The sequence below is a fragment of the Myotis brandtii genome, unplaced genomic scaffold, assembly GCF_000412655.1.
Source record: "Myotis brandtii unplaced genomic scaffold, ASM41265v1 scaffold244, whole genome shotgun sequence".
Classification (NCBI taxonomy): domain Eukaryota; kingdom Metazoa; phylum Chordata; class Mammalia; order Chiroptera; family Vespertilionidae; genus Myotis; species Myotis brandtii.
The window spans coordinates 434,480-444,779 of record NW_005359225.1 but is presented as its reverse complement, the minus strand read 5'-3'; the positions used below and the strand labels follow the sequence as shown (position 1 = coordinate 444,779).

Here is a 10,300-nt window from a genome sequence, read left to right as displayed (position 1 = left end):
TTACAAGGGGTGGAGTGCTGGAGCAGGCAATCAGGAGGACTTGACTGCCCACTGACCCTAGGCTGGACCCAGGCAGTTGGAGACTATTCACCCCTCTCATGTCCTTGGAATGTATGCTCTGCCTACCACTCCACGTGGGAACCGTTTCAAGGACGTAGCCTTGGAGAATGGTGTGCTGTTGAGGTCATCTGGGTGGTATATGTGACTGAACCCCGTTAAGGCCATTACATCAGCGGTTCTCAACCTGTGGGTCGCGACCCCTTTGGGGGTCGAACGACCCTTTCACAGGGGTCACCTAAGACCATCGGAAAACACATGTATAATTACATATTGTTTTTGTGATTAATCACTATGCTTTAATTATGTTCAATTTGTAACAATGAAAATACATCCTGCATATCAGATATTTACATTACGATTCATAACAGTAGCAAAATTACAGTTATGAAGTAGCAACGAAAATAATTTTATGGTTGGGGGTCACCACAACATGAGGAACTGTATTAAAGGGTTGAGGTATCAGGAAGGTTGAGAACCACTGCTCTACATGAACTTTTAAGATTCTGGAGGGAGGGAGTGGAGACCTACTTGTCTGTGGCCACACAAGACAAGCCTGATAAGTGAGTTCCCTTTCTTATTAAAACTGCCACCTACAAATCCAGAATGGTGTGACTCTTTTTTTGTTCTTTTCCCTGCCCTCTGTTGCGAGAGTCCACGGCCAGCGTGGCTTTCGCGGGTTCAAAGACTTGAAGGGAGGGCTGACACGCAAATGATCCACACAAGATGGAATATTAATTTTTATAATTACCGGGGGAACCAGAGGACAGCCTAACCATGACGGTCAAGCTCTCTCCATTGCTCCATTCCCAGCTGTTTTTATTAGCTAGAATACACAATTGCCTTTAGGAATGCAAACAGACATATTAATGGTAATGTTTAGCAAACAGTAAGATTGTCAGGTCTTGGGGGAGTTTGCTTTAGGCTATTGAGTCAGCAGCAGGTAATAAAATATAGATATTCACCCTGTGAATATCAAAAGGAGTCCTGGTCAGTCTTCTGCCAGACTTCTCACATTTATATCAATTACTGTTGATCTTGGTCTACAGCACTCTGTGTATGGGGTCAGTTTACAGACTAACCACTCCTCTCCAATTCCATGTCCTGAGGAAATCCCAAGCCCTCCTCAAGGTTTCATTTCTTTCCCTGTGGCCTGCTGATACCATAGCCCATTGGCCTCTGGGCTCCTGGTTCCACACCCCGTCCCCTGATATACAGATTCAGAGTGAAACCTATTCTGTTTCAACCCCAACTGTTCTGACATCGGCTGGTGTACTGCAATTCAATCCTGACACTCAGCACCCAGAGGAGATACTGTCAGACTCCACAAGGTTAGGAGCACACTCCCCAACGACACCACCCCAACTTCAGACACCAATGGCAAGTAGGGTCCCAGGCCACCCATACTTCTGATCAACAAGCTACAAACCCCCCTCAGGTTCTACAACTCACTAAAATGACACAAAACGGAGGATAGCACTGTACTTACAACTACAGTTTTATTTTAAAGTGTACTGATCAGACCAGCCAAATGGAGAGGCGCGTCGGGGAAGGTCTGGGAGGGTTCTGAACACAGAGCTTCTGTGCCCTCTCCCCATGGAGCGACAAGACCTCATCTTCCCCACAATGTGTTCACCAACCAGGAACCTCCACTCACTGAGCTTTGGTGTTCCGAGTTTTATTAGAGTTTCATTCTTTGAGCATGACTGGTTACATCATGGACCACATGACTGAACTCAATCTCCAACCCTCTCTCCTCCCTGAAGGTTGGGCTGGCTCAGCGTCCCAACCTTCCTATCAATGGTTGGTCTTTCTGGTGACCAGTGTCCATCCTGAAGCTAGATAGGGGCCCACCATGAGTCACCTCATCAGCATGAACTCAGGAATGACTCAAGGGACTATGAATAATAAAGATACTTTTATCACTCGGGAAATTCCAAGACTTTTAGAAGCTCTACACCAAGAACCTGGCAAGTAACTTTGTGAAACTTCCAAATGACTTGAGCAGGGCTGACCCCACCCTATGTTAGGGATCCAACAAGTGACCATGCCCAGATAATGACCTCGGCCAGACTGCTATTCAGGGGCAGGCTTGTGGGAACTCGGTAAGTGAAGAACTCTTGCCCCTGGAGTCACAGACCTGGTAGAAAGGTCAGCCTCGCATTGCTAGTGCCCATCTTTGCTACCACATGTGAGGAGCCTGCATGAGAGTGAATCAGACAAAAGAAAACAAAATCAAAAGATGGAGCAAGAACTCAAATATGAATGACAAAGTGTGAGTCTCTGAATGTAACCACGTCTGACTAGATATCTGGGTTTTCTCCTTAAGCCGGGTTGAGTTAAGTGTCTATTTGCAATTTCAAGTGCTGACCAATACCTTCTTTCTTCACCACCCCCTCCCCCACCTTCACAAGTGGTAAACCAATGCTCTCTTCGCCTCATACAAAGTAGCTTCCCCTCATCTAAGCTGAGTATCTGCTGACATCCCTGTCTGCTGGGCATTTCAAAGTACTTTCATAAACACAGTTTCCTCCATCTGAGATATATTAGTGCCAACCATTAGGATAACCTTTTTTGACTTTGTTATAAAAATATTTATATAAGCAAGACTGACCTGTATATACAGTTTCTTATTCAATTTTCTATCAACAAATATTTATTTTAAAACTATATGCTAGTCATATTCTAGGCAACCAATGCTCTATATTAATTTTCCCATGTATTAAAAAATCTTTATAGCCCTAGCTGGTTTTGTTCAGCGGATAGAATGTCAACCTGTGGACTGAAGGGACCATTTCCATAGGATAGATTCTCAGAAGTAGAATTTCTGAAAGAACTTCATATTTCACATGTGAAAAAAAAAGCAGAAAAAAACTGACCAATCACTGCTGTAATCAAGTCTCTGTCCCCTCTGACCCCACATAACCTGAAGAGATCTGACCTAAAGGGCCTTCAGACAGAAGCTTCCTGTTCCGTGTGAGTGCCCTCCTCAGCTGTGCTCAAGGACTTCCGACTGACAGACAGACAGACAGCCGCCCTCCACCGTGCAGCCGGGCCTCTGGAGGAGGGGAGCACAGACCTGCTCCTAGGGATTGTTTGAAAAGAATGGCATCAGGGCAAGCCTGAAAGGGAAATGCCAGGACAAGAAAGTCAGAGCTAACTGTCACTCAACTTTCCTTTTTAAGGATCTTTCTCTCTCTCTTTTTCTCTGTTTTTCCTTCAGAAGCATGTATGATTTATAGTGGGGGAAAAATAATTTTTTTAGAAAAGCAACAACAAAATGAGTTTCTCAAATTCAGTGTGAGGCCCTAACCGGTTTGGCTCAATGGAGAGAGCGTCGGCCTGTGGACTGAAGGGTCCCAGGTTTGATTCCGGTCAAGGGCATGTATCTTGGTTGTGGGCACATCCTCTGTAGTGGGTGTGCAGGAGTCAGCTCATCGATGTTTCTAACTCTCTATCCCTCTCCCTTCCTCTCTGTAAAAAATCAATAAAATATATATTTTTAAAAAATTCAGTGTGAGGCTGGAGACAACCTTCTGGTTCCTGGAAGAGCAGCTGTGAGTTATCTGGCCTGGCAACGCTGCCTGCAAATCACGGGCTGACACAGAAAAACACACATGCACGTGAGTCACCCCATGAGAGGGACAGGCTGGTTCTCCCTGGAGCCACCACAAAGGGCCATTGATGACTGTCTTCCGGGCCTGGAAGAGGCTCCAAACTCCAAGGGGTGAGTCTAGCACCAGTCAGTGGGAGCCTCCAAAACACAGACTTCTGACTCCTTGCCAGAACTTTCTAGCCGGCAGAGTAGTCCAAAGATGCAACCAGCTGCTCTCGGAGGCAGTAACGCGGTTGTCTCGGGTGGTGTGGCAGGGATCCCAGCGCCAGGCAGGACGTGGGTTCTCAGCCTTTACAGTGTCAGGACCCCTCTACACTCTTAAAAATCATTGAGGATTCCAGAGGACAGTGTTTACTCGGGTCCTACCTGTCAATATTTACCTTGCTAGAAATTAAAACAAACACTGTTGAATACTTATTCATTTTTAAATAACCTTGGCAATTTCTTTGTACTTTAACATGAAGAACATATTTCTATGAAAAAATAACTGTTTTCTCCAGCAAAAAATTAATGAGAAGAGTAGCATGCCTTAAATCTTTGTTATCTCTTTTACTATCTAGATTAATAGAACACAGCTGGATTCTCATATCTGCTCCTACATTTCGTCTGTTGCAATATTTCCTTTGGGCTGAAGTGTAATGAAGAACACCCCTCCTCCTCTCTGTAGCTAGAAAAGGGAGGAGTATCTGAACTGCTTTTTTTCAGGGAAGTGGGGGCATGTTTCTTTGATACCTCACCAAAACTTGACTCGTGGGAGTTTCTTAGGTTGATTACAAAGTGGAACCTGAAACCATATCAATGAACTTCTCATTCCTGTGCATTCCTGTGAGGATGAGACTTATAGGGACAAATAATATCTTAGTATTATTACAAAAATAGTTTTGACTTCACAGGTCCCCTGAAGGGGTCTTGGAAACCTCCATGGGTTCCCAGATCACACTTGAGAATTGCTGAAGTAGGGCCTTGAAACAGCCATTCATTCATTCCCCACACACGCACTGAGCACCTGCTGTGTGAAATACCTGGATACAACCAGGACAGAGACACAGAACCTACGTCCAAAGAGGTCACAGTCTAACAGTAATAAGAGAAACCACTTATTGAGTGCTCAGCCTTATCCGAGTTCTGTAGGAAGCATTCTACGGACATTACTCCAAACGACTTTATAACAGAAAATTACCTGTTTTTACAGATGAGGAACCTGAAGCTTAGAGAAGTGATCCTATATAATAAAGAGGTAATATGCAAATTGACCCTCACTCCATCACACCATCATAAGATGGCTGTGCCCACAGTGGAGGCAGGGTTCCTGTAACACAAGATGGCTGCGCCCACAGTGGAGGTGGGATTCCCATAATGAGCCATAGCAAACAATCAGCAGGGACCTGAGGCTGCACTCCCCTGCCCAGTGGGGCTTGACTGGGGATCTCAGGCCACGCCCCCCCTACCCCAGTGCCGGGTTGGGGGACCTGAGGGTGTGCCAGGGGACCTGAGGCTGCGCCCCCTGCCCAGTGGGGCTTGGGGGGCCTGATGAGGCTGCGCCCCCTGCCCAGTGGGGCTTGACGGGGGACCTGAGGCTGCACCCCCTGCCTGGAGGGGCTTGACGGGGGTGGGGCCAACCAGGTCTGGATCTCACCCAGTGGGGGTGGGGCCAGCCGGGTCTGGGTCTCTCGTGATTTCGAGGTGCATGCGGGTGGGTGGGGACTTGACTCTGGGTCCCACAGTGTGCCCCAGACTCTGATAGGAGGAAGATTTTCATATACATTTTACTAATTCTCTTTTATCTCTGACACTTCTATTATAGTGAAAGGGCAAATAGCAATATTAAAATATTTCCTCTAATTAATTCCCTTTTAATGTGCATGAATTTTGTGCACCAGGCCACTAGTATACCTTATATCAGGTCACAGACTGGCAAAACCAGGATTTTAAAAAGTTTCTTTTTCAATTGCAATTTACATTCAGTATTATTTTGTATTAGTTTCTGGTGTACAGCATAGTGGTTAGATAATCATATACTTTACAAGGTGTTCCCCCTGATATTTCCAGTCCCTGCCTGGCATCACACACAGTTATTACAATATTATTGACTATATTTCCTATGCTGCACTCTACATCCTGGAGGCTATTTCGTGACTACTGAGTTGTACTTCTTACTCCCTTCACCTTTGCACCCAGCCCCGCAACCTCCCCACATGGTAACCATCAGTCTAATCTCTGCATCTATGAGTCTGCTGAAGCCAGGATTTTGAGCCAAAATGAGAACAACTAGGTTAAATTGCTATTCTGTACATTAAAAAATATATTTTTTGCCCGGCTGGTGTGGCTCAGTGGCTGAGTGTTGACCCATGAACCAAAGGGTCACCAGTCCAATTCCTGGACAGGGCACATGCCCAGGTTGTGGGCTCAATCCCCAGTAGGTGGCATGCAGGAGGCAGTCGGTCAAGGTTCCTCTCTCATCAATGTTTCTATCTTTCTATCCCTCTCCCTTCCTCTCTATCTAAAATAATCAATAAAAAACATATTTTTTAAAGAAGAAAAGAATATTCTCTTTTAAAAAATATTTTTTATTTGAGTGGTCTTTATTTCTACAAATGAGAAAAGAACATTGTGAAATGTATATCTAGAGGTAGGTGATGTTTAGGTCTGTTTCTATAAAGACCTTGGAGATGCTGATATTAATTATTCAGATGCCTACAAATTAACTCAAGGAACATCCAGAATCTCTAGGATAAGCCTCTGAACTTAGCAGTATTGATAATTTTTTTAATTATCATGGTAAAATATACATAACATAGAGTTTACCATTTTAGTCATTTTTAAGTGTACAATTCAGTGGCATTAAGTACATTCACAATATTCTGCAACCATCACACTATCTCCAGGACCTTCTCATCACCTCAAACAGAAATTCTGTACCCATTCCTTCTTTCCTTCAGCCCCTGGTAACTTGTATTCTACTTTCTAAGTTTGCCTATTCCAGGCAACTCATATAAGTGGAATCACACAACATTGTCCTTTTGTGTCTGACTTATTTCATTTAGCATAATGTTTTTAACATTTATTCACAATGTAGCATGTGTCAGTACCTTTTTAAGGCTGAATAATATTTCACTGTATGTGTATACCACATTTTGTTTATCCATTCATCTGTTGATGGATGCTTCTCAGTGCATTTTATTTTTATTTCTTTTTAAAGAATCTAGAGTTAAATTCATAGATTTACCCCCTTTTTTTAGAGAGAGAGAGAAAGGAAGGGGGTGGAGAGAGAGATAGAAAGAGAGAGAGAGAGAGAGAGAGAGAGAGAGAGAGAAACATTGATGTGTTGTTCCACCCATTCATGCATTGGTTGATACCCGCATGTGCCCTGAACAGGGATTAAACCCACAACCTTGGCTTACTGGGGGACACTCTAACCAACTGAGCCACCCTGCCAGGGCTCAGTGCATTTTAAATCAACAATTACTGTGATACATTCATTTAAAATTTTCTGTACCTGTAAAAAGGAATCATTGTCTGAGAAGACTTTTGAGATTTTAATGCTCATAAATTATTTAGAAATTTGGGGTCTTTAGATCCTAAGTGGTAGAACACCGGTGTTCGGTTTCTTGGGACTAGTGTAGCTTTGTTTGCAAAAGTGTTAGTAGGGGTGTGGTGTGTATTTATAAAATAAATAACAATAATTTATTCTGGCAAAAAAACTACTGTGATAGTCCTAGGTGGTTTTGCTCAGTGGATAGAGTGTCGGCCTGCAGACCAAAGGGTCCAGGGTTTGATTCCGGTCAAGGGCACGTACCTTGGTTGCAGGCTCCTCCCTGGCCTGGGCTCTGGTCGGGGCTCGTGCAGGAGGCAATAAGGAGATGTTTTTCATTCACATCGATGTTTCTCTCCATCTTTCCCCCTCTCTTCCACTCTCCCTAAGAATCAATGGAAGAATACCCTTGGGTGAGGATTAACAAAAAACAAACAGACAAAAAAACAATTCCTGTGATAGAAGTAAGCGCAGTTTCTAAGAGGGAGAGGCAGAGGAGGAGCAACCAATCCAACTTGGGGTGGGACAGCCAGGAACAGACGCCTGAGCAGACTTGATGGAATGGTGGGAACTGCCAGGAAAAAGATAGGAAGGGAGGAACCCAGTACCAAAGCCTGGAGGAGCAATAGAGAGGACCACAGCCAATCCCGCGGGGCTGAGTCGGGTTTGTGTGGGAGAGGGGCAAGAAGTGAGGCTTACAGAGCATTTAAGATGGACCAGGTGCTGTGTGAAGCCTCTTAGACGTTTTAACCTATTTAACCATTACAACAACCCTATGAGAGAAAACCAGGGCTTCTTGAGTATATACCGACGGTGAGATACTGTTCTTAGTGCTTCGTATGCAATAACAAATTTACTCCCCACAACAACTCTATGAGGTCAGTATTATTATCATTCCCATTTGACAGTAAGGCATAGAGATGATTTTTTAAAATGTGCCTAAGCCCTGGCTGGTTTGGCTCAGTGGATAGAGCGTTGGCCTGCGGACTGAAGGGTCCCAGGTTCGATTCCAGTCAAAGGCATATGCCCGGGTTGTGGGCTTGATCCCTCGTTGGGGGCTTGCAGGAGGCAGCCAAACAATGATTCTCTCTCATCATTGATGTTTCTATCTCTCGCTCTCCCTCTCCCTTCCTCTCAGAAATAAATAAAATATTTTTTAAATGTGCCTAAGATCGTGCTAGTAAGCTGGGGTTTGAACCCAGATTTCAGCAGCTACGCTCATCACCTGACAGCCAGGGGCATGGGGACAAGGTAAGGAGTTTAGACTTTCATCTGACAGGGCCACTGGACAGGTTTGGGCAGAAAGCAACTAGTTCTGATTTGCATTTTATCCTCATTCTAGCTGCTATATGGGGAATGATAGGCAGCAACAAGCCTCGAGGCAGAGACGCCAGTTAGTAAGCCAGGTGAGAAAGGATGAGAATGGGGCAGGGCAGTGGAAATACAGACAAGGGGAGGGTTTTGAGAGAGATTCAGGTCCCAGAATGGTCAGCCTGTGGTGATCTATTGGTGAGGGGTCAGGGATGACTCCCAGGTTTCTGAGAGAATGACAGTGCTATCAGAGAGATGGGGGCTACATGGGAAGAATAGGTTTAGGGGTGGGGAGAATCAAAGGGCACAGATAAGGAGATAATTGGGGATAGACTGAGTCTTAGGTACAACCACAGGGAGAGATCTAGGCACATAAGCTCCATGAAGGCAAAGATCTTTGTTTCATTCACTGATGTGTCCCAGCCAAAAAAAAAGTACCTGGCTTATGACACCCAGCTCTTTCCAGGCAGCTTCGAGCCATGGTCATCTCTTGGGACAACTGGCCCAAGCACTGCAAGACTGGGGGCAAGGGAAAGCCCTACCACAAGAAGCAAAAATATGAGCTGGGACACTTGCTGCCAATAGTAAGATTGCCCCTGCCCTCAGACACCCAGTCTGTGTGAGGGGACGCAGCAAGAAATACTGTGCCTTGAGGCTGGACATATGCAACTGCTCCTGGCGCTCGGAGTGTTGTGTGCAAGGGTTACTGGTGTTATTACAATGCACCCAACACCGAGCTGGTCCACACCAAGACTCTAGTAAAGAACTGCATCGTGCTCACTGACCACACACCGTGCCCACTGGGCACTGCCTCTGGGCCACAAGAAGGGGGCCAAGCTGACTCCTGAGGAGGAAAAGATTTTAAACAAAAAACCATTTTAAAAAAATGTTCAGGAGAGACATGGCCGAGTGGTTCAGTTGGTTGGAGCATCGTCCCATGCACCAAAGAGTCACGGGTCTGATTCCCAGTCAGACAGGTACAGGAAGCAACCGATAGATGTTTTACATTCTCTCTCTCTCTCTCTCTCTCTCTCTCTCTCACATCAATGAATATATCCTCAGGTGAGGATAAAAAAAAAAAAGGAAAGTTTAGAAGAAACATGAAGAAAGGGAGAACAATGCCACAATCAGCAGTCTTCTAGAAGAGCAGTAACAGAGGGGCAAGATTCTTGCATGCATCGCTACAAGACCAGACCAATGTGGCTCAGCAGATGGCTATGTGCTAGAGGGCAAGGAGCTGGACTTTTATCTAAGGACAATCGGGGCCCAGAAAGGCAACTAAATTGTCCTTCCCTCTTATCTTAGCTCATATAATAAAGATATTTATTGCTCTAAAAAAAGAAACAGTTGTTGAATGGATGAGTATGGGTCTAGAGGAGGAAAGAGCTGTGGCCTGAGGTTAGGAAATCAAGACCAGAGCTGCAGCCACAGAGGTGGTCAGCTGCCTGTGGATGGAGGAGAGCTATAAGGACAGAACTCTGCAGACACTAACACTTAACAGAGAGAGACAAAAAAAGCTGATGCATGTTTCTCTCTCACATCAATGTTTCTCACTCACTTGCTCTCACTCTCCATTCCTCTCTCTCTCAAATCAATTTTAAAACATTATAAAAAAATAAAAAGCTGATGGCCAGGGGAATGCAAATTTTTTATTAGTTAACTGCTTAACACACCTCTATAAATGTTTTTTCCTATAAATTTTAGTTGTTTACTTTTTTAAAATATATATTTTTATTGATTTCAGGCAGGAAGGGAGAGGGAGAGAGATAGAAACATCAATGATG

General features: G+C 44.7%; 1 pseudogene; it reads left to right on the top strand.

The window, feature by feature from the left end:
* Nucleotides 1–8,995: 8,995 nt before the first annotated feature.
* On the top strand, nt 8,996–9,798 carry LOC106726238 (annotated as a pseudogene).
* The last annotated feature ends 502 nt before the right edge of the window (nt 9,799–10,300 follow it).